General features: G+C 36.2%; 1 pseudogene; it reads right to left on the reverse strand.

The window, feature by feature from the left end:
• Nucleotides 1-2,399: 2,399 nt before the first annotated feature.
• LOC129073627 (pre-mRNA-splicing regulator WTAP-like) lies at nt 2,400-3,177 on the reverse strand (annotated as a pseudogene).
• Nucleotides 3,178-26,567: the final 23,390 nt, after the last annotated feature.

The following is a 26,567-nucleotide window of genomic DNA, read 5'->3' on the forward strand; positions in this document are numbered from 1 at the left end:
CAGAGCAATATGCATTAATGGACCACAGCAAATCATAAAAGCTGGGTAACTACGCACACAAATTTCTTAAACATTCGGTCACCTGAAGAGCAAATGCACAGGTGAATAGTGGAAAAAATTATATCTAACACTGAAACTACCATAAGACTCCATCAACAAGTCCAATTTATAGTGATAAAACTACTCTACTGGGCAAACTTAGCGGTCATAATCCCACATCTACTCTTACAAGTCTGAATAGTGCATAAGTATAGTAACAGCATGAGTAAGAATGCCCTTACACAGCACAGGTTCTAGGTGGACACTGATTTATAAAGACTTCATCGTGTTATATTATACTTTAAGGAAAGATTTCCATTCACAACTTCACATTACCTCACATAAAAATAACCTGAACCTACACAAAATGTCCTTTTAGCAACAAAGTAATTAAAATGTTACAATTTCCAAAGTGGCAGATTTGAAGCAAAGGAAAAAAAAAAAAGACACACACCCACACAAAAAAAGGCAAATTGTGTGAAAAGTATGCACTAATTTGGTAATGATCTGGATAGTATCCTCTCCTAAATTAAACTACACTGTATAAAAATTTGCTGGAAAAATATTACAAAACTGAACCCTGTACAGTTACACTTGAGTCCAAGTCATTGTGAACATGGCTGGACCCCAAGTTCAGTCACTTTTCTTGCTCACTGTTTTCTCCTCTTGAGAGTCATGATTGGAGTCTGAGTCATTTGAGTGGGATGTGAGAGAGTTTTCATTGCCCATGGAGGTTGGCCTACTGACTACAGTTTTTAGCTGGGGCCCCTGCCTGTACTACAGGCTGGGAAGATGTAGTCCTGCTGGTACTTGGGGCCGGGGTTTGAGACGGCTGCTGTTGGTACTGAGCCAACTGTTAACCTGTCTCCCTCGGTTGTTGCTAAACACCTAGAATGGTGCTCTGTATACCCTCTATTTCTTGTCAAGTTGAATGATGAAGTCATTCAGTTCATCCTGACTGCCTTTAAGCTCCTCACTATATTTCTCCTGTAAAGCAAACTCTGCTTCAAGTTGCACAATAGATCCCTGGGACAGCTGCCTTCCAACTCTCGATTCTCCCAGATAAGCATGTGACACTTCGCTATTAACTTTTTGCCTGTTTGGAACTTATTTTAATGATTAAGGCAGGCCTTTAGTCACCCTTGTTAAAACTGAACTTAAACGTTGGGACAAGGTAGAACATTTATTTTTCACTCATCTTAGACTCCATTATCACCAACAGAAAATTTAAATTGGTGACATATAAAATGATCTGAAGAAGAAATTTACCTCTAAGTCTGGATGGAAGAAAATGCCTCATTTACCAAATGATCAAATGAATTTGCTATACATAATCATTATATCTTTTTTTTTTCAAGTCACAAAATGTCTCAGGCCAGCCCACAGTTACAATACATCATTTCCCCCAGTCTTCTGTTAGACACCCTGTGAAGAAGCTGTCTCACATTAATTTCTGCTTCAATATCCTGGGATAAAGCATCGAAAAGCAACAAGTGTCAAATCTCCTTGTGTTTTATGATACCAGTTAGAAAACAGAGGCATGACCTTTTCCTTTTCTTTAAAGAACACAGCAAAAATTTTTCCAAAGTTAATCTGCTCTCCACAGCCCCCCAAAATCAAAATGTTAAAAGTACAACAGAATAATCATAGTATTCCTTAAGCTTAAAAAAAAACACAACTAATTTATTATCAAGAGTGTGACACAAAAGACCCCAATACACATTCCCCCATTAACACCAATGAGAATGTTCTTTCAACATGTGCCTGTTGAATGGACTGGGGATTTGATAAATTTCAGTACTAAAAAAAGAATGCAATGAGTCTCATCACAGCTGATATCCTTATACAATCTAGTTGTGAAATAAATATTTATAATGCTATAAACAGTTTAAGCCTGAACTTTAATACCACTCCTTCATGTTTGTACAGTCCTCCGTAAGATTATCTACAATATTAGCAACTATTCAAAGTACGAAACATATTGATTTAAGGCTCATTCAAGTAATGTAGAGTCCCAAACTAAATAGTTAAATATATGAATTACTTGTATTGATATCTATTATTTGATTCTCTTATAACTATTGTTTCTTAGCAAATAAACCCCTAGCAAAATTCACTTCATTTGAGTTTCACCAAGAAGTTCAACAACAATCTCAAAGTCCACAGTCTTATTGGCAAACTGTTATATAGTGTCTCTAAGTCACTATGGTTAAGAGTGTTACATATTCCACTTTTATATTTTACTGGAATTTTACATGTTCAATTCATGAAATTCATGATTTTATATTTTTATTCCTGCAAACTGTCTGAAGACACAGTGTGCCACAGATTTAAAACTTCTGTTTCTCCCTCTATTTTCTTCAAACAGAAACATTTCTCAAGTGTCTACATGTTCTAGAAGGGGAATTTTTTGAGGCGGGCACTGCTGCAGAATAATCAGCTGCCATCAGGCCTCTGGAACAAGAGGAGGGAGAAGAGAAAGGAGTTGCAACTCGTGGTTCGTATGGTAAGTTTTACATTAACCATTATAAGCTGGACAGAATAAGAATGTGTTTTGTTGTTGTTGTTGTTGTTGTTTTACTAAAAATGTCTGAGTCTTGGCGTGGAAATGAGTACTTGGCTGTGCCACCACCACCTTCTAGTAGAACTGTCAGGGAAGTCTTGTCTAGGGAGTATGATTTGTTCCTCTATTAGGTGTAAACTTCCAGGAACTAAGTTCACTTTGGGCTTGTTCCAATTTATTTTTAGTGTGTTCCAGATCACCTTTCATTTGTAAGAAAAACAAGCTGATCGCAGGATCTGCCGTTGTTAATCTCAGCTGGGCAGCACTGGGCTGCTGGACTTGCTGGAGGTACTGGATTCGAGGAGTACACGCTGGCATCTCTTGCTCCTTGGTTGCTAGTGGCATTGGAAGGATATTTCCCCTGTGTGCAGACTCCTGCTGTTGCTGCTTTAGTTTTTCTTCCAACTCTATTAAACCAGTTACATCATTAGCATCCAGATGTGCGCACTTGGCCTCCAAAGCTTGCACATATGTTTCATACTGCTTACACCTTAAAATTAACTCACCTCGGGCCATAACTTGAAGTCTGTACCACTCAGTCGAATCCTTTCAGGGAAAAGTTTCTCATTGGTCATCCTGAATCATCTTTAGACAGAAGTCGTGCTGGCACTGTCCAGTCATACACGCCGAGGCTGCGCTGGCTGATGGCTCCGGCTGCCCGATCCTGCTAAGGCTGGCCCCTGTGCTCCCCTTATTGTGATTCATAATCAAAATGGATACCAAATTTAAAGAAATATTTTAAAAATCTATGGAAATAATAAAATATATTAACCATTAATTGAATAGCCAATATGCTCATATAGCCTGTCTTGTCTGATTGAATAATATTCTTCCAATTTTTTTCTTCAATATTACTTTATCAACACACTGATCTAGATAAAAGATCACTGTGGTAAAACTCACAAGACAGTGTTTTGAAACTTCATTAACATTTGGTGTTTCTATCAGTGATAGGCTGAATAATACCCTCCCAAAAGATTTCTATATCCGAATCCCAGTACCCTGTGTACGTTATCCTATATGACAAACAAAACAAAACAAAACCTTTGTAGGTGTAATTAAGTTAATGATTGTGTAATGTAAGGCTATCCTAGATTATCCAGATGGGTTCTAAACTGTCATTATAAGAGAGAGGTAGAGAGAGATTTAATATAGACTGAAGAAGAGAAAGCATGTGATCATGGAGGCAGAGATTGGAGAGATGCAGCCACAAGCCAAGGAATGCTAGAAGCTACCACAACCTGCTTGACTAGGCAAGAAACATATTTTTCTCCTAGAGCCTCTAGACAGAGCACAGCCCTGCCCACACTTTGATTTTTGGCCAGTGAAATTTATTTTCAACTTCTGATCTCCAGAACTGTGATAGAATAATTTTTTATTATATTAGTCACAAGTTTCTTGTAATTTGTTACAGTTGCTACAGGAAACCAACATACTACATGTAGATAGTGTATTACTATTTACATCCCTACTCTTCAAATTGATGCACTTCACACACTATTCTTCAAATAACTCGGTAGCTCTGCTTTATTCTATGCAGCCTGGTCACTCAGGAAGTATAGTTAAATTGTGCCTACCTCGGTCCCAGTACCTACTTCTCATCTTGCTCCTCTGTCCTGTGTTGCTCCCAGTTGGACAAAGCAATGCTTATTTAAATCAAAAACCTATTTTGCTAGATAACTACACATTTCTTTTTATTTAATGCCTCCTGGGAGTGTAGTGATACTTAGAAATTCTTTTCTTCATTTTTTAAAATCAATATTTCAGTTTGACATGTTAAAAAATTTGTTTTAAAATCAAATTATAATAGCCTTAGAAATGGCTCATATTCAACTTTCCTTTTCAGTTTATTCTACCTAAGTTTGGGCACTCATTCTTTCCATTTTGGATATGTTCAAAGTACTACTCACTGGTATTCCTACCACTAGCTTTGCTTGCTTTTCCTACCCTGTATCCACATTGCTACAAAATACCAAAGTCTGTTTTAAAAAATGTAGATTGTGTTATCCCACTACTTCAGAGCCAATGCTAGCTCCTTAAGAAGTGAAAAACCAAATATCAAGTTTTTCACAATTGACATACAGACATACCTTCTTATGGTTCTTGATCATATTCCACTCCTTGCTTCTCATTCCCAATGAAACACTTACCACACCAAATGCTTCACCATTTTTTGGATAGTTCAAGTCCTGTGTATTCTTTACCTTAGCACCTACTGTTCTTTCTACACAGAGCTATATTTTTCCTTTTCCTTTTTTTTGATAAAATTTCCTCTCTACCAAAGCAGACTTACTTGCTTTTGTTCTAAGTTCCCAGAACATAATTTCCAAATTTGTATAATATCAGTTAGCATGTGGCATATTCACATGTCTCTCACACCAAGTAGAAATTATCCACAAATATAATGTATTCTTATGTTTCTTTTTGTCTCCAAAAACATTGCAAAGTCAATCAAATAGTGGACAGTCAGTAACAATATCATGAATAGTTAACTGTTACACATGTTACTTATTGATTGAAATGTACAAGTGGCACCTGAAGGTTTATCTACCTTACATATTTTCCATGATAACAAGAGATTTATTGACTTGATTATCCATTATAAGCCCTGAGCATAGCATAGTGCTTAGTAGGTACATATACCTTGAATAAATGAGCCAATAAATTATGAGGTGCTTCTAATATCCTTTAGACTTGTAGCTCTATGGTTTCATGTCTTCCCTATCATATTACTTAGATTATTTATTCCAAAGCTTTTGCATACTACTCAAGTCCTTCATCTTATAATTTTCCTTCAGAGCTTTAACTGCCACCGTAGTTGAGACAATCCAGATCTTCTGGGACAAACTCTTTGATCTTCCTTTTTCTTCAGTACTTACCACAGGCAAAGCTTATCTTGTTTTGTTTTATTTTCTTTTCTTGCCTTTTCTTCTCTTGTCTTGTTTTTTCCTTTTCTTTCTCCCCTAAAGTTCTATTTATCCATGTCATTGAAGTACATCTTTTCTTTACAATTTAAGCACTTATTCTTTATTTTCACCAAAAATCTCTACCATCAATAATATTTTCTTTTCCTCAGACATCCAATCTCTTACAAAGCTCTAACTCATACTATTGTACTCTTAAATGTTTCTAGTTATCTGCCTTACAAATGTCAATTTCTTCCCCCAAGTCAAGAACTTTACAAAGAAGTGGCCCCGAGACTTTGGACAGAGGCATTAGGGTAAAAGTGCCTTTTATAGTTCTCATAAACCGTTTCAGCCAGAATCTATGAGTAGGGAAAAAAAAAAAACACATCATTTTCCCTCTTTCTGGAGCTTCCTAAAGAGTATACCATCCTTCCTAAAGAGTATACCATGACTTTAATCCAGGTGGTTATGTGATGCTCATCTTCCTCAAAATCCTCTTCTGCCTTCATTCTTTTCCTCTAGTCCAATGACTAGGGCCATTGATCAGCATTTCTTGATAGAGGATATTTAGTTCCTTATTTCCTACCAAAATATGTGCATGGCCTGCCTAATGTGTACAAGAAGGAACTAGCAGAACACATGAGAGTAGAGAATTGACTATGCTGGACCAGGATGGGGGTAGACGCTAATGCTGAACAGAGGAGAATTTACTGACATGGAAGCATTCTCCTGTAATTCAGAACCTAGTATCCTAGCACAGACATTTGAAGCTTGTATGGTACACTCCTAATATGGGCTCCTTAAAGCTTGGAAATGGCAATGGCCATAATAAATTATGTGATCTAGACTGTCTTTGCAAAGTATTTAGAAAATGGTCAAAAGACTAGGGGATATAAGCATGGCTAAAGAGAGTTTTATGCAAGTATGGAGAATGACTGGTTGACTATACTGCTTGCAAGGGCCCAAAGAAAGCATGTTTTATAAGGCCTTGAGAAATTCCTTGGTGAGGGAGCTCACTGGTATACATGAGAATATTGGTAGTAACTATTCTGTACAGGCCACATTTGACAGCAACAAATGCTGCCATGGAACTGAATATGCTAGTGTCAGTAAGAATGATGAGCAAGGTGGGTGTAATTATCATACTAGGCACCAAGGTAACTGGGTGTCTTGGCTATAGTGTTCTGTGACAATGTCTAATAGGCCATGGTATTTTTAGGGGCAAAAGAAATGGACAGCAACTATTGCACACTTTAGCTTATGGAATCAGAAAAAAAATAACAGCATGTGGCAAGCAAAAGGTTTTTGCCTGCTCTTTGAGGAGAAAAGTTTCCTTCAGAAACTTCATAAATTTATATAATGTAATATAATAATAAATATAATATAATATATTCTTCATTAGTTACAGCCCCTTTCATGAACAAGTTACTTCTATATCCAGCTAAATATTATCCCATTTGATCAATGGCAACTTTGTCTCAGTACTCAAGACTCTGAAGTCAGCCAATCAGCAGCAGGCCATGCTTCTTAAAGCCAGATAATCAGCAAGTCTGCTCCAGTAGTTGTGCTTCTTCAGCTGAAAACCATACAATCTCTAAATGCTTTTTTGGCTGACTGTTAGCCAGTCCTTGAGTGTGCTGCTTCTCAAATCCTATAATCATTGTTTGGAGATAGTGTTTTCCAAGACCAGCTATCCTTTGTACAGTAAGCGATAAATTCAGTTATGTTTATTTGTTGCAGATTATTGGGAGGTCTTTCATATACTGCAAAAGTGTGATTCCTCATCTTGTTTCTGACCTGCACTGGCTGTCATACACAGATCCCATAAATGTAGGAGAGGCCACGTCTTCTTGAGACAGGTCCTTGTAATGCCATCACAACTTGATGACTGATAACTCTCCAAACATTTCCCCCCCAAATCTGCAGTAATTTACCAGAGTGCGTATACACAGAACAAAGGAAAATATCCAGCCCTAAGAGACTATCAAGTCTCCCAGTAAGAGTGGGTTCATAAAGCCATTGTAAGTGGAGTCCTGGTCAAGGTTCCTTTCATGGGTTGTGCAATAGTTCATGGATTCATTCCATAGCCATCTCATCAAACAGTCATCTATGAATTTCATAATAAGGATTATTGTCCTAGAAAGGGATGTATAAAATGCTTGGCCCATCTATCACAGTAAATCACAATTAACATTCTGTTTTGTATAAATTCCATAGGTTAGTGTCCCCTCAAAGAATTAAAGTGGGCAAGGGTTAAGTTTCCCAATATATGCCATGGTTCCCTGTGTGGCAAAAACCAGATAGATTACAGAAGGTAAGGGTAGGTCATAATCTTAGCAAGTGGTAGCCATAGTAATAGTTGTTACACAAAATCTTATTTTACTGAAACAGATCAATATAGCTCAGGAACTTTGTAGCTACTGATATGCAACTACATTCTTACCTGCTTTAATAAGAAGTAAAGGATTTCGTTTTTACAAGGGAGTTTACAGTTCACTGCCATGTCCCACGGCCTTCTGTTAACTTTCTTGCTTTCTGCAACATATGATCTGCAAGGCCTCACTTGTCCCTGACAGCCTGCAGAACATTTATTGACTATACTGATGATATCACATTAATTGGACCTGGAGAGAAATGAGTGGCAAGTGCTTTGGATGCCCTAGAAATATACACTGCATGCCAGATGGTTGTAGAAAAAGATGCCTGTGGAATCTCTGGAAAATCCCAACAAATTCGTAGCATAGACTCTTAAAGTTTTGGTGTAAGTTTATCTCTTTTACAGTTGCTTAAAAAGCAGCTCCTGTTGTACTCCTGGGGGCTAGTAGAGCTGAAGAACCTGAATGAGACAACAAATGGCTTCAACTGGAACTGTCTGTTGTGAGCTGGTATTGTCAGATCTTCCAACTCACACTGTTGAGCAGGAGCAGCACCAATATATCATTGTTTGTAATAATACATTTGGTATGGGACTAGAGCAAGTCCAAAAGCCAAGAGTAAATTACATAAACAATTGGCCCAAATCAACCATGTTTTTCACCATTTTGATTCCTCCTTCAGTTCACACTTCAGGTTTCACGGGTGGGAGTGATGGGGGTGGTAAGTAAGCATCTTTAAGAAATGGATGAAGAATTAAACTCTGGCTTGGTTCATAAATGCGTCATCGCTATACGTTGGTGTGAATAAAATCATACTACTGTGTCATTCACCTTCACTTGTAGGTATCTAAGGTCAGCAGTGAGAAAAATTTATCTCAAGAAGTAGGGAAGTATGTTCATTATTTTTACATAGGGGGAGAAGTAGATCAAAGTAAAACTCTATATATTATATCTGTTCATATATATATATTATAAAGATCTATATAAAGATTTATATATATATGTCTTCATATAGACACATTATGAAAATATATATAAAGTTTTATATATAAATATATACATAAAGTACATATATAAAGTTTATATTATGAAGATATAAATAAAATAAAGGGAGAAATATGTATGTATTTTTTATATAACAGCGGATATGTGTGTATATGTGTATAAATAATATAGAGGCATCTTACATAATTGAGACAAAGAAATGTATCTCTGGAAGTCAGATTCACTAATGTAATTCTTGTTGTTCTATTTTCATTGACAAATGTACATAGCCAGTTTTGTCAATATAATCTGGCAAGGTTAAGACATTCAAGGATTAGACCTGCTGGAATAAAATCTGGATTTCCTTACCAGGCAAATAAGTTTGACCAGTTTATGAAGCTGTAGGGTAGTGATGTCTGGGAGGTAGAAGAGGAAGATGATGAATATCAATTGCATTTTTAAGACTATAGCTTGCTTCATTAACCCTCTTAATTTAATTCATTTTTCTTAGTGATTGTTATCAATTATGAACACATGACAGCATCTGAAAAATGTAAGAGATAGGCTGTTCCAGTTGTAGTGCACCACCTCACATCTCCATTACCCACCGGCTTACAACACAATACATGACCTACATGAAATGGGTGGCAAGATCTATCTATCTCTACACCAACGCTCCTACCAGGCCTCCTTCTCCCCAACCCCAGTCTCACATCTTTCTCTGTATACTCAGGTTGTTAAAGTCTTAATCTAGAGGTTTGAGTAGTGAATATTGATGATGTAATCCTCAACAGTACTATTATTTATGTATGTTCAAGATAGAAATTCTTGAAACTATATGCCCTCAAGGAAGTGAACTATAATTACAATTTTTTTTTTTACTTTTGTCTTCTTTGAACTTTTTCTAAGTTTAATGCAACAATAAAAAAGCACTTGAAAAAGGGGAAAGATGATGGAGGAGTGAATGGAAGTCACACTGATCTCCTCCAATGACCAATATGGAATTACAACTAAATTGTGGAGAAATCACCCGGAACAAACAACTGAACAATAGCGAGAGAAGAGCCTTATAACCTCAGACAGACAGAAGAATCAGCTTTAGCACAACCTAACTGGTAAGGACTGTGGTGGAGACGCAAGATGGCTGGCTGGGTATCCATGAGCAGCAGCACCAGAGGGATATTTAAATGGCCAGCTGGATCCCCTTGAGAAGAGCAGGGTCTAAACCATAAGCAGGTATCCCCAGCTTACAGCACCAGAGCTCAAAAAGTACACAGATAACAGCCAGCTGTGAAAAGCGGCAGAGTTGCTCTCTGTCAGAGACTGGCAGCTAGAGATGTAAAGATTGTTAAAAGGGCCAATGCATAAATTTTTATTTACAGCCACTTACCCTAGGCTCCAGCAACAGTGGGGGCAGAGTGAGCTAGAGATGCCTAAGGAGAGACTGGGGTTAGAAGATGTGGGGAGAGAACTGAGAGAATAGCCACAGGATCCTGGTGCTGACCCATCCCCCATGTGGCTGCAGCCATCTTCCTCAGGCAGACCACTCCTCTGAGTGGCAGCAATGTGAGAGGAACAATACCCCTGTCCCTAGGAGGGAATCTGCCCCACTCTGTGGTGCCTAAGTCTGACTGCTGAGTGCCGAGTGACTAGATTAACAACTGAACGAGACAGCCACCGACAGTAGATTCCTGGAAGTCCCCAACTGACTGTATAAGGTAAGAAAGGGTCAACATCTGAAATCATCAGAGGCAGATCCAGAAGGAAGAAAATAACAGTAAATACTGGAGGCTACCAAGATGAAATCCACTGCGGTCTTCTCCATGATCTGCAATATATTCTTTACTATATAGCTTTTTAAGTTTCATTTTGGGTGCATCAGTTTTGTGTATACTAAGTTATTAGATTTTATATTAATGGTTTATTTCTGTTATTTCTTATAATAGTCTTAATCTCTTCACAGCCATATTAATACTGGTTCATTTGTTGTTGATAGTGAAATTGCAGATGGGGGCGAGTTATTTTTGCATATGTGGGTTTGTTTCTTGGACTTTGTAGTTTTGATCTGTCAGCACCTGCACAAAAACAAACAAGACATTTTGAGCAGAGTGACCCTCAGTCAACCAGCAGGAAGGAAGGACCCACCAAAGAACGACCAAACAATAAAAACTCAATTACTTCCAGAGAGCCAACATAAACAGCATAAAAGGTATCTAATGAGCAGAAAGTTCAGGAGATCAAGGAGATTGCACCATTGAATCTCACAGGTCTCCTATTACAGAACTTAACATCACAAAATCAGGAAGTCAAGACAGATCAATTTAAGGAGAAGAAGCAAAATAGAAAAGACTCACAAAATACTGGAAGACAAAGAAACAGACCCCAATAAAAGGTAAAGGCAGAATCTCCAGAAAGGGAACTAAGTGAAAAAGAAGCAAGTAATCTATCAGATATTGAGTTCAAAACAATGGTTCTAAGAAGCTCAATAACTAAGTGAGCTCATGGAGAATTATGAAAAACTACAGGGAAACTATGAGGAACTTACTGCAAATTACAACACCATGAAAAATGACATAGAAACTGTCAATAAGAGGCAAGAAGAAATTAAGAATACAGTTTCTGAATTGAAGAACACAGTAGAAGTAATCAAAAAGCAGGCTAGAAGAAGCAGAGAATCAAATCAGTGATCTGGAGGACAAGGTATAAAAAAGCTCCCGGGAAGAGCAGGAAAGTAAACAAAGACTCAAAAAGAATTAAGAAGTGTTGAGGGAAATACAGTACAACCAGAAACATAATAATATCCATATAATAGAGATACCAGAAAGAGAAGAAGAGGAGCAAGAAATAGAGAACATGTTTGAAAAAATAATGATGCAAAACTTCCCTAATTTTGAGAGGAAAAAAAAGTCACACAAGTCCAGGAAGCACACCGGGTCCCATTCAAGAAGAACCCAATGAGGCCCACTCCAAGACACATGATTAAAATGGCAAATATCAAAGACAAACAGAGAACCCTAAAGGCAGCAAGGGAGAAAGAGGTAATAACATACAGGAAGCCTCGATATGGCTAGCTGCTAACTTCTCAACAGAAACACTACCAGCCAGAAGGGAATGGCAAGAAATATTCCAAGAAATGAAAACTAAAGGCCTGCAGCCAAAACTGCTCTACCCAGCAAGGCTCTCAGTTAAAATGGAAGTGAAATAAGGAGTTCCCCAAACAAACAAACAAAAAAGGCTAAAAAAATGCACCTCTACCAAACCAGCATTGCAAGATATGCTAAAAGACTGCTTTAAGAAGATGAAGAAAAAGAGTGAGAGAAGAACACAGGTACAAAGGGGAAAAAAAGAAAAAGTGCTTATCAATAATAACTTTATTTAAATGGATTAAACGCTCCAATCAAAAGACCTAGGGTAGCTGAATGGATAAGAAAACATGACCCACACATATGCTGCCTACAAGAGACCCACCTCAGAACAAAGGACCTACACAGACTGAAAGTAAAGGGATGGAAAATATTCTAAGAAAATGAAAAGGAAAAAAAAAAGACCAGGTAGCAATACCTAAATCAGACAAAATAGATTTCAAAACAAGGAGATACAGAAAGACACGTCATAATACTCAAAGGAAGAATCCATCAAGAAGAAATAAACATTGTAAACCAATATGCACACAACATTGAAGCATCCAAATACATAAAGAAAATCTTGAAGGACTTCAAGAAAGATAATGACAAGCAACACACTGATAGTAGGGGATTTTAACATCCTACGGTCAACAATGGATAGATCTTTCAAATAAAATATCAACAAAGACATGGTGGAACTGAATGATGTATCAAATCAAATGGACTTAACTGATATATATATATATATACACAAATATCGAACCTTTCATCCTAAAGAAGCAAAATACACATTCTTTTCAAATGCACATGGAACATTTTCAAAGCTAGACCACATGATAGGACACAAAAGAAGCCTCAACAAATTCAGGAAAATTGAAATCATAACAAGCATTTTCTCAGACCACAAGGGTTTGAATCTGGAAACCAATCTCAACGGAGAAACTCAAAAACAATAAAAGTCATGGAGACTAAATAGTATGCTATTAAACAATGAATGGGTCAATAATGAGATCAAAGAGGAAATCAAAAAGTTTCTGGAAAAAAATGAAAATGAACACACAATTGTCCAAAATCTATGGGACACAGCGAAGGCAGTCCTGAGAGGGAAGTTCATAGCAATACAGGCCTACCTAAAAAAGAGAGAAATATTTCAAACAAATTACCTAAACCTACAGCTTCAAGAACTGGAGAAACAAACACAAATAAAGCCCAGAATGAGTAGAAGAGAGGAAATAATCAAGATCAGAACAGAATTGAATGACATAGAGACTAAGAGAACAGTTCAAAGGATCAATACATTCAGGAGCTGGTTCTTTGAAAAGATAAACAAAACCAACAAGACTTTTAGCAGATTCATCAAGAAAAAAGGGGAGAGGACCCAAATGAATAATATCAGAAGAGAAAGAGGAGAAATCACAACTGATACCACAGAAATAAAAAGGATTCTAAGAAATTACTGTGAACAATTACATGTCAAGAAATTTGAAAACCTTGATGAAATGGACAAATTTCTAGAATAACGTAATCTTCTAAAACTGAATGAAGAATAAGGAGAAAGCCTGAACAGACTAATAAGAGCTGGTGAAACTGAAGCACTAATCAAAAAACTCTCACCACAAAAAGTCCTAGAGTGAGGGATTCACAGGAGAATTTTTACAAAACATTTAAGGAAGAACTAACCCCTGTCCTTCTCAGACTATTCCAAAAAATCCCAGAAGAGGGAAGAATTCCAAACCATTTTTTAAGAGGCCTGCATCATGCTAACCCCAAAACCAGATAAAGACACAACAAAACAAGAAAACTACAGGCCAAAATCACTGATGAAAATAGATGCTAAAATCCTCAGCAAAATATTGGCAAACTGCATCAAGCAATACATTAAAAAGATCATCCACCATGATCAAGTGTGATTTATCCCAAGGATGCAAGGATGGTTCAAAATTCACAAATCAATAATAATAATCTATCACATAAACAAAAGGAAAGACAAAAACCACATAATCATATCAATAGGTGTGGAAAAAGCATTTGATAAGGTACAGCACCCATTTTTGATAAAAAACACTCAGCAAAGTGAGAATAAAAAAGGCATACCTCAACATAATAAAGGCCATATGTGAAAAACCTACAGCCAACATCATATTCAATGGACAAAAACTAAAAACTTTCCCACTAAGATCAGGAACAAGGTAAAGATGTCCACTTTCACCACTCTATTAGACATAGTATTGGAAGTCCTAGCAACAGCAATCAGACAAGAAAAAGGAATAAAATACATCCAAATTGGGAAGGAGGAAGTAAAACCGTCATTGTTTGCAGATGACATGATAGTGTACATAGAAAGCTCCATAGAGTCTACCAAAATACCACTTGACCTAATATGTGAATTTGAGAAAACAACAGGATACAAAATGAATATCCAGAAATCAAAGGCATTTTTGAACACCAACTATGAAATATCAGAATCAGAAATCAGGAAGAAAATCCCATTTACTATATCAACAAGAAAAATTAAGTACCTAGGAATAAACATAACCAAAGAGGTAAAATACCTGTACTCAGAAAACTACACAACACTGGAGAAAGAAATTAAGGAAGAGACAAATAAATAGAAGCATGTTCTGTGTTCAAGGACTGAAATAATTAATATCATCAAAAGGTCCATCCTACCCAAATCTATATATAGATTCAATGCAATCCTTATTAAAATATCAATGATGTACTTCACAGATATAGAAGAAATATTTCAAAAAAGTATATGGAACCATAAATGACCCCAAATAGCCTTTGCAATTTTAAAAAAGAAAAAAAGTAGGAGGGATCATAATACCTGACATCAGCTTGTATTACAAGGCCACTGTAATCAAAAGAGTCTGGTACTGGCATAAGAACAGATGCATAGATCAGTGAAACAGAATAGATAGCCCATAAATAAACCCAAGCCTCTATGGTCAATTAATATTCAACAAAGAGAGCAGAAACATATAATGGAGTAAAAATAGCCTCTTCAACAAATGGTGTTGGGAGAGCTGTAAAGCTACATGCAGAAAAATGAAATTTGACCACCAACTTACATCATACACATAAATAAACTCAAAATGGATGAAAGACTTAAATATAAGCCGCGACACCATAAAAGTCCTAGAGAAAAAACATAGGCAGGAAACTTTCAGATATTCCACGCAGCAATATTTTCACCAATATGTTCCCTAAAGCAAGGTACATAAAGGAAAGAATAAAGAAATGGGACCTCATCAAAATAAGAAGCTTCGGTATAGCTAAAGAAAACATCTGCAAAATGAAAAGGGAACCAACCATATGGGAAAATATATTTGCCAATATACCTTGGATTAGAGATTGATCTCCAAAATATATAAAGAAATCACATGACTCTATTTCAGGAAGACAAACAACCCTATTAAAAAATGGGCAAAGGACCTGAACAGAAAATTCTCCAGGGAGGACATGCACAGGGTCCAGAGACATATGAAAGGATGCTCAGCATCACTAGCCACCAAAGAAATGCAAATTAAAACCACAATGAGATACCATTTCACAGGTCTGAATGTTCATCATAAACAAATCAACAAACAACAAGTGCTGGCCAAGTTGTGAAGGAAAAGGAAATCTAGAACACTGTTGATAGGAACGCAGATTGGTGCAGCCATTTTGGAAAACAGTTTTGGAATTTCTTCGAAAAACTAAAAACAGAACCATCTTTTTCCCCAGCGATTTTACTGCTGGGATTATACTGTAAGAATCCTGAAACATCAATTCAAAAGAACCTATGCACCCCAATAGTCATAGCAGGACAATTTATAATAGTGAAGAGCTGGAAGAAGTCTAAGTGCCCATCAATAAATGAGTCATTAAAGAACTATGGTACATTTACACTATGGGAGACTATGCCCCAGAAAGAAAGAAGGAACTCCTACCTTTTTCGAAGGCATGGCTAGAACTGGAGAGCATTATGCTAAGTGAAATAAGCCAGAGGGTGAAAGACAAATACCATATGATCTCACCTATAAATGGAACATAATCAACAAAACAAACAAGAAAGAAAAATATAACCATCAACATTAAAAGAAAAAACAAACTGATGGTACTGAGGAGGGAAGAGGGAGAGGGATAACAGGAAAAAGAAAAGGAAGGGTGAAGTCAAGGAACAGGTATAAAGGACCCATGGACAAAGCCAAAGTGGGGAAGGATCGAGGGTGGGAGGTGGAGGGACGGTGGGGAAAGTGGTGGCAGAAAAATGGAGAAAAATGTATTTGAACAGTAAAAAAATTTAAAAATAATTTTAAAAAAACACTTGAATTCTTAGCCTCTCAAATAGTAAAATACTGTTATTTTCCTATATTTAAAAAACATAAAAACTTAAGGCATTATATTGGTAATTCTGGGAATAAGAATATGGATGGAATTCATAATTAAGTGACATAAGAAGGTTTAAAAAAGTATGATTAAATAAAACTCACTTTATATGGCAAAATTATATGAGACTATTTTCTTCAAGACTTAGTTGACATTTATGTGTGATTTTTAAATTTTGTTTTTAGACAACCTAATGTTTTCTTGGACGTGGCTCTTATATATGAAGTTTTCCATTTTAACCAAGACTTGGAAGCCAAAGTTCATTACTCAAAATGAGGTTTCTGTTTTGTTCCATTGAGTCTTTGGTTGGCCGCATGTCATATCCTATGGGTAAAGGCAGCAAGAGTGTTGGCAGAATTGCAAGCTGTAGAATCACCCATGTGTGTCCCTGGATGCCAGTCTCGAATTGCCACCAAGTTTTAGCTTTTATAAATGTGAACTTTAACACTATTTAGTGTTGGTCCTAGATTTTTAAGCCCTTGTTTTAGTCTGTATAAAGCAGCAATAATCAGATTTGTGATATTGTTGTGACGGTTATATAAAAACACTCTGGGAACATCACTGTACGTGGTTAGGCAGATTATTGAACTGAATAATATTAGGGAATAATTATTTAAGAATCTGAATTACTTAACAAGTACTTCAGATATATTTGTAGTGATATAAATAGGAGGGGCCCAAAATTTACAAATGTATTTGTTACCCAGAGGAAGGTGCTGGCATGAATATTTCAAATGAGAAAAGAAATAAACCATTGTAATTTATTTTGTTTTACATACTATTACCAAGTTTTAACTTGTGAATAATGTTTCACAGACGTAAGTATCGAAGTAGTTAAGATAAAATAAATTCACTGATTGTCTCATAATATTAAAATATACTTCTGAAAATTATTTTCTGCCAAATAATAAAGTGCTCACCAATGTCAACTAAAGTGGCCACTTACAGGGAAAGCAATTAGAATGCTTTAAGGATATTTTAGTGATTAAACATTTTAAATAAACATATTTCTTAAAAGCTTTATAGGCTTCCATATCAGTTTAATTAAATGGTAATATTATAATGTGAACTATCTGTAAATAATCATAACTATTTATAAATACTTATCTGTATGGAATAGGGTTTTAGAAATTCCATGCAACCAATCCAAAATATAGAAATAATTAGAGAATAAGGCTTAAAAACTTCACTCTAAGTAAGTCTCGAACTGTGAGAGGTCTAAACCACTGCTGTAATCCACAGACCACACTTGAATAGCAAAGGTCTAAAAAAGCCAACTGCTTAGGTAAGGTAGATGAAAATACCTAATAAGGCTGAAAGTTAAGTTTGATTCTGACAGACTTTGCAAGTTTATATACAATAACTACAATGTGCAAAATGACTTAAACAGTGACAAGTTGGTGGAACTTCTGAACAACTAAACCCTGAATGATAGCTTACTATATGTTAATAATATGCTGCATAATGTTATAAGTAACACAGTCCAGAGAAAAGAGAGGAGAGAAATCCTGAAGGATAATTTCCAGACAAAAAACTCAAATGGTGGAAGACTTTCTATTGTGATGGTTAATTTTATGTGTCAAATTGACTGAGCCATGGTGCCCAAATGATGGGTCAAACATTATTCTGGATATTTCTGTGAGGAAGATTTTGGATGAGATTAACATTTAAATCAGTAGACCTTAAGTAAAGCAGTTTGCTCTACACAAGATGAGCGGGCCTCATCCAATAAGCTAAAGGCCTGAATAGAACCAAAGACTGACCTCCCTCTGGCAAGAAGGAATTTTCCAGCTGATGGCCTTTTTACTTGAATCATATCCTCAGTTCTTCCTGGGTCCCCAGCCTGCCAGTGCACTTGGCAGACTTTGTGTTTAGCAGGGTATTAATTACAGGAACCAATCTCTCTATTACTTCCATTTCTATGGAGAACCTTGACTAAAACAAACAAATAAACAAATAGATAAACAAAAACCTATCATTAAAAATTTATTCTCTATAATATACAGGTCAACTAACCATGATTTAAAAGTCATTACAATGGCCTTCATGTTCTTATTCAGAAAGCTTACAGCAAAACAAGGTTTATAAGCAGGGAAAACACAGGCATTCATCAGAGGAAGAGAGAAATTCTTAAGACTAAAATTAAATACCTCCGATTCTCCATGTTGAATTATATGCTTATTTCCTTAGGATATTGATAGTGAGTGACTTATATTCAAAAACATGATTCAGTCAATGGTGGATCGTAAGGCATATTACTTTCTCATACTTTGGGACATAATTGATTCTTTTTATAGACACTCTAATCTATCACAGTATTGGTTAATGATAAAGAATGATACTGTCCATGAAAAATGTCACAGATAGAGGAAGAAGGGCCATTCTGGGACTGTTCGGTGACCAGATCAGAGTTTTGAAAACCAAAGCTTCATCTTTAAATAATTCTAATAAATTAATTTTATGTTTTTAAGGAGCTTTAAAAGTTATCTGGTCTAATATCTCATCTTTTACTTGAGTCCCCTCTATGACATCTCTTCTAAGGTTGTGCATGTCATTTTAATGAAGCCCACCCTATGGGAAAATCTGCTAAAATGATAAAATCCATCTCCTTTTCTCAACTGAGCTTACCTTTACTCTTCTGAGACACATAAAATAAATGTAATCCTTATCTACAGACATACAAATATTTGAAAACAGTCTGAAAGGTGAAGGGATTAAACAAATAAACAAAACACTTACAGGCACAGATAACAGTATTGTGGTCACTAGAGGGAAAAAGGGCCAGTGAGGGGTAGAAGAGTGTTAAATGGTGATAGAAGGAGATTTGACTTGGGGTGGTGAGCACACAATACAATATACAGATCAAATATTAGAGAATTATATACCTAACAGCTCTATAATTTTATTAATCAATGTCAATCCAATAAATTCAATAAAAATAAAAATAAATAAAAGTATTTGTAAGAAAAGATAGGAAGAGATAAGACAGCCAAGTATTTCCTGCTTTCTATTCTCCAAAATATCCTTATTATAGTGGATTTATGGATTGTGGATTTCTCTTGCATTTTTAAACTTTACAAGAGAGCAGCTTTATGGATGTTTTTCTGACAGTGAATCTTAGGGATTTGGACAAAATTTATTTGTATTATTGAATGGGACAATGTAAACAAACCATATGGCATTAAGGATGCATTCTAGTTAATTTTACTTGACAGACAATAGTGACAGTTAGAGGGCAAAGTGTGGGAATAAAGCAGATCCTATTGAGAAATACAAGGTACTTCAGTTGAAATTCAAAAGGGCACTCCTGTCAGCAATTCTTCATAACATATTTTCTCTCAGTTATAATGGGCTGTTAAATAACTGGATAGTATATGTACTCTTTACATGGAAGATAACACCTCAGATAAGATTTAGATGTAAGTAAATACTCCAAATGTTCTAAACATTAACTCAGAATGAAACCATTCCTCCCACTGAATGAGTACTGCCTCTGTCCTGAAAAAGCTAATGGGATTTGTATGTTTCTCATGAGTAAATTTGACCCACAAATTCAAGCTAACCATACATCAAGAGCAATTTAACTAATCTGTATCTCATATAATTTTGTTCGATCAGGACTGAACTTCTTTTTATTTCCTTTTTAAAAAAATCTTTATTGCATTTTTCCAGTATTATTTTGTTCTCTTATACTCACCTCCCTACAACACCACACTGTTGTCCATGCCCATGAGTCCTTTTTCTTTTTTGCTCAATCCCTCCACCCCGTATACTCCCCCACTTAGCTGTCATCCTGCTCTCTATCTATGAGGCTGTCTCTATTTTCCTTCTTAGATTGATTTGTTCCACATGTGAGTGAAATCATGTGGTACTTGTGTTACTTTGTCTTATTTCGCTTAGCATAATGTTCTCCAGATCCATCCATACTGTAACAAAGGGTAAAATTTTCTTCTTTTTTACAGCTGAGTTGTATTCCATTTTGTAAATATCCCATAGTTGTTTTATCCACTCATCAATAGAAACTTGAGTTTCTTCCATATCTTGGCAATTGTAAATAATGCTGCAATGAACATAGGGGTGATCATGTTCTTCTGAATGTGTTTGAGTTCCTTAAGATATTCTCAGAAGTAGGATTGCTGGGTCAAAAGGCAGTTCCTTTTCAAATTTTTTAAGGTATCTCCATATTGCTTTCCACAGTATTGCACCAATCCACATTCCTATCAACAGTGCAAAAGGGTTCCCCTTTGTCCACATCATCACCAGCACTTGTCTGTTGATTTATAGATAGCCATTCTGAGGTGTGTGAGATGATAGAGAGCTCAGAAATAAACCCAAATTTATATAGTCAATTAATATTCAACAGAAGAAACAGTCACATACAATGGGCTAAAGACAGTTTATTCAATAAATGGTTTGGGGAAAATTGGACAGATACATGCAGAAAAATGAAACTAGACCACCTTCTTACACCACACACAAGAATAAATTCAAAATGGATTGAAGACTTAAATGTTACACCTGAAACCATAAAAATCCTAGAAGAAAACATAGGCAGCAAAACCTCAGACATTATTTGTAGCAATATTTTATCAGCTATATCTCCCTGGGCAAGGGATACTAAAGGAAAAATAAACAAATGGAATTATATCAAACTAAGAAGTTTTTGAACAGCAAAGGAAATCACCAATAAAATAAACAGACAACCCACATATTCACTGATATATCAGATAAGGGATTAACATCCCAAATTCATAAAGAACTTGCATAACTCAGCACCAAAGAAAACCAAACAATTCAACAAAAAATGGGAAAAGGACCTGAATAGATACTTTTCCAAAGAGGACCTACAGATGGTCAATAGACATATGAAAAGATGTTCAATGTCACTAATCATCAGAGAAATGCAAATATTTCCTTTCTTATTTAATATTTCAAGTGTGTTCATATTCTATGATACAAATATAACCAGGCAAATCAAAGCTTCAGCAGGCAAACATCAGTATAACATCTTTAAAAAATGTGAATGGTGATTTATTCATTTATTTATTGTTGTTCCATTACAGTTGTCCCAATTTTCCCCCATTGCTCTCCCCTGCCCTCACCTCTGACAGTCAATCCCCACCCTGTTGTGCATGTCCATGGATCACTTATATTTGTTCTTTAATTAGGCCCTTCCCTTTCTTTCTTCCTTCATCTGTTTCCCCTCTCCCCTCTGGTCACTGTCAGTTTTTTCATTGTTTCCATGCCTCTGGTTCTATTTTGCTTGCTTGTTTGTTTTGTTCATTAGGTTCCTATTATAGGTGAGATCATATGGTATTTGTCTTTCACTAACTGGCTTATTTCACTTAGCATAATGCTCTTCAGTTCCATCTATGCTGTCATGAAAGGTAGGAGTTCCTTCTTTCTTTCTGCTGCATAGTATTTGATCCATGTATTTATTGATGGCACTTAGCTATTTCCAGCACTTGGCTATTATAAATAATGCTGCAATGAACATTGGGGTGCATAGGTTCTTTTGAATTTATGTATAATCCCAGCAGTGAGATTGCTGGATCAAAAGGTAGTTCCATTTTTTTTTTTTTAGGAAATTCCATACTGTTTTCCACAGTGGCTGTACCTGTCTGCATTCCCACCAACAATGCACTAGGGTTCCCTTTTCTCCAAATCCTCACCAGACTTGTTTGTCGATTTGTTAATGATGGCCATTCTGACTGGTGCGATATGATATCTCATTGTGGTTTTAATTTACATCTCTCTGATGGCTAGTGACGCTGAACATCTTTTCATATGTCTCTGGGCCCTGTGTATGTCCTCCTTGGAGAAGTGTCTGTTCAGGTCCTTTGTCCAATTTTTAACTGGATTGTTTGTCTTCCTAGCATTGAGTCATATGAGTTCTTTATATATTTTGGAAATCAACACACTTACAAAGAAAGAGACTACAGATTACAGACTACAGAATCGTGTTAACAGCCTGGAAAGGCCCTGGGAACAACTGAACATGTAGTGGAACATCCTCTCTCCTGTCCCTGCTAGACGCATATGCATGTGAAAAATTTTGGGAAATACTGCATTCAGTCACAATGCGACAGACTGTACCAAAAGCAAAATTATGTAAAGAAAATAAATAGGATCCTAAAAAAGTTAGTGAAAATATATATAGTAGAGGCATTTCTCTTCTCTCCAAAGTCAATCTTTCTTCATGTAACTACTACTTTGCCAGCTATATTAGAGGATTCTCACACATACACACACAAAAAAAATGATGTATATATATATGAAGGATGGAGAGAAAAAAATTTATATGATCATTTTAGATGCCAAAGCTATATTTCATTCTAAAGGCAACAACTACAGTGAGCAAAAAAGGAGATTTGATCAGGGGTAAGAAATTGGCATTTCTACTTTAATTCAATGAACCTTTTAATTACCTAAATGCTATTTTTGTCTTATTTTTCTTCCAGGCTTGACTTTGCCTGTTTCATGGATTAAAAAACTCATAAATCACATGAAAGATGTAATATAACATAATCTATGTGAGGAGGGTTATGAAATGTATGACTGTGTATAGACAGAATATTGTGATTGCATAACAACAATAAAAGTATCCTCCACTCTTTCCCTCACCAGTTAACAATCCTATTAAGTATTATTGCTATGCTCATATTTTAAAAACTCAAATAATAAATATCTCAAATCTCCACATCCATTCCTATTGCAATGGTGAATCAAAGTGAACAAAGTGACAGACAGGGCTGCCAAAAAAAAGAAAAAAGAAAAAAAGATAAAAGACAATCAAGGCCTGCACAATGAATGGAGTTGTGCATGTGGAAGGAAACAGAGTGAGTGTGTGACGAATGTTTCACATTTCCAGGACCTATTTCCAGTATCTGACTTTCGCTGGACACTAATAATGGGGCTCAAGAACAGATAAAACCAGGAGGAAGGACCATATTCCAGAAAGACTTACAGTGTAAGATCGCATAATTATAACAGATACTTGATTTTTTTACACTTACATGCCTTATCTCCTTCAGAAGCATAATTGTAAGCACTTTATACCTGAATCACAGTTTCATTATATTTTTAAGTACTGAAGTAGTACAGATAGAGTGAGATTAAGATTCTTGTTTTGTAGAGTAATTAAATTTAAGATGGAGTTTGGGGTGGGGGTTGTGCTCATGGAGATAAGTATGAAGAGCATTCTGGAAAGATGGAACAGCAAGATTAAAAGCACAGAGGCTGGGAACACAAAATGATTCTTTGGAAAAAAATAAAAATGAGAATAAAGGGAAATTAATGCTTACCGATTGCCTACAATGTTCCAAAAATTGCAATAAGTGTTTCCATGTGTCACATAATTTAATACAAACACTTTTTAAGTATCATTATCTCTCATTACAATGAAGAAAACGGTATACCAGTGAGTTACTTAATATCTGCATTTTGCAGATAAGAATCCAGATTTTTCAGAGAATAGTCTTGTGCAGAGGACAGGCATTTACAACACACACATGAATGTAAATGAAGCTAAAAGGGTAACTAAATTATACGAGACTTTGTCATATTAGTTTTCTCTGGTTGTACAATTAATTACAACTTTAGTGTCTAAAACAATACACATTTATTTTGTCAAAGTGTATGTGGGTCAGGAGTCTGGGCACAGTTTACCTGAGTTTTCTGTTTAGGGTCTCACAGCTGCAATCAAGGTATCAGTCAGCTGTATTTCATCTGGAGGTTCAGCTGGGAAAGAGCCTTCTATCCTGCTCACAGAGTTATTGGTACTATTTAATTTCTTGCAACTGTAGGACTGAGCATCAGTTGCTCTTGTTGGCTGTTGGCTAGAAGCCACCCTTGGCTCCTAGCTGTTGTCCCAGTCCCTAGAGACCCACCACATTGCTTGACATGCGAGCTTTCCTATTATGGCCACATATTCATTCATCCAGGCGCCAAGAGTCTGAAGAGTGATTACACTAGCAAAGTCTAACATAATCATGGAAATCACAGACCATTATCTTTGTCATATACTCCTGGTCAGGAGCAAGGTACAGATTCTGCCCACATTCAAGGGAAGGGGATAATACAAGGTGTAAATACTCAAAGATGGGAATAAGTGGGGATACCACAGAGTCTGTCTGCCATAATTGCCATGTTATATTTTTAGTAGGGGAGAGAAATGATCAGAATTCTGCTAAAGAAAGAAAATTCAGCTTTGCTTCCAAATAGAAATAACAGGCATAAACAAATGGGATTTGAAGGTATTGTCTTGATTTCCTGTGTAATGTTAGGCAATAGCTCATGGAGTCCTCCAGAAGCCACTGTTTTCTGGTCATTTAAAAGTTGAGGAGCCCCTGAGTTGCCTGTGGATACCCACTCCATACGAAGAATTAACACCATCCCCTACTTTCCTGTCTCAATGACCATGAATAACAAGAGTAAGAATAGCAATAAAGGAACTAACATGCTTGTTGAGGAGCTCCTGGTTGCTAAGACACATGCGGCCTTGGGAATTCATAACTGATTACATTTTGCACAGTGGTACAGTTTGCAAATTGGTCTGTGGGGTCAAACAGGATCCAGGGAAAACCACAAATTGCAGCAAAGGTGGAGTACAAAATTTAACCTGGGGACAACCTTAAATAAGCTATGCCTAGGTTCCCCAAGCAAGAGAATAGAATGTTCACGTGTACCAGAGGAAGACACAGAGTGAAATCTGCCAAGGAACCGATTAACCTAATCATAAGCCAAGCATGTGGCAACTATACTGATAATTGCACTCCAGTGAGTCACTTATAATGCCATTACAGTGCACATTAGTCATCCTGCTGCCCTACTTGCCCAATATATACTGCAGAATGCCAGCGTGACAGCTGTTCTCTGCTTTGCAGAGATTATAAATGTTGTGGAAACCAAAACAAACAAAATACACTTTCTTGCATTTTGCTAGCTTGACTGCTAGAAGCAGTTCAGTATTTTCTCTAATTAATATATAAATATACATCTCGTGAAGAGCCTCCTAATTTTTACAGTTATTCAGTATATTTTTTTAAAATGTTTCCCAAGCACTAATTAGATTGTTTTGGTTTCTGTTATCCAGCATGACCTTCCAGTGACAGGAAGTGTTGTGAGACTCATGGAAAATGACACTTAAATGGGAGTGATGACATTGGGCCCGAAGCATTCTCTGTCTTGGGAGAGATTCCTTGGTGAAGTTGTCAATGTGAAAATAAGACATGGATCTAGAATCCTCAGAAATATTATCTAAGGTCCTAAATTTTTCTACAAGAGCTGTGAAATACCTATAAAATGTAAACTCTGTCTGAGGTGAGAACTGAGTTTTGAAAATAAAAGTCCATTCTTTCAAGAAATGTTCCATGTGGGTCTAAATTTTTATATACTGTACTATACATGGGATTTCCAAATGAATTAAACATGGTCATTGCTCTCAAGGACTCATAATGTAGTGGCAATGAAAAATATGTAAATAATAATGAAAATAAATTGCAGCAGTATTTCAATGAAGTATACACATAATACACCGAAGTAATTTGTTCCCATTGTAGGTAAGCTTTTAGAAAAGAGGTGATATTTGAGCTGCATTTGAAGAAAAAGTATGGGTCTGGCAGGTAGGAAAGGGAAGAGGCAGTAAGATAACATTAAACATGCACTTATTTTATGATACACCAAAAATAAGGTGTTTGTTTACATAACCTTATTTAATCCTTGTACCAGATTGTCAGTGCCCGCCTTTAGTCTTTTCTTGGCTAAATTTCAGCTGTCATTTTCTTATCTCTATGCCTGAAACCTTTAATCCACAATCAGGAAAGGCAGTTCTTTCTCCTTATTTGAAGGGAATGTAAACTAAGAGGAGCAGGTCTCTGAAAACAGTTGGGAGATAACAGAAACTCTTCAGCTTCCTGTCCTTTGGGTGGTATAACTACAACACATTTTTTTTTTTTTCACAAAATCTGCACTTGGTTCCTCTTTCTACTATAACAAATTACACCAAAGTAGTGTCTTAAAGCAACACAAGTTTATTACCTTAGAGGTCTGGAATTCAGAAGCCCAAACTAAATCTCGCTGAACTAAATGGGATGTGTCATCCAGGTTCCGTTCCTTCTGGAAGCTCTAGAGAAGAAATCTTTTCTTGCCTTACTTCAGGTTCTAGAGGTAGCCTGCATTTCTTGGCTTGTGGCTATATTAC

This window comes from Pteronotus mesoamericanus, unplaced genomic scaffold, assembly GCF_021234165.1.
Source record: "Pteronotus mesoamericanus isolate MK-2021 breed Mesoamerican mustached bat unplaced genomic scaffold, CSHL_Meso_final contig_42, whole genome shotgun sequence".
Lineage (NCBI taxonomy): Eukaryota > Metazoa > Chordata > Mammalia > Chiroptera > Mormoopidae > Pteronotus > Pteronotus mesoamericanus.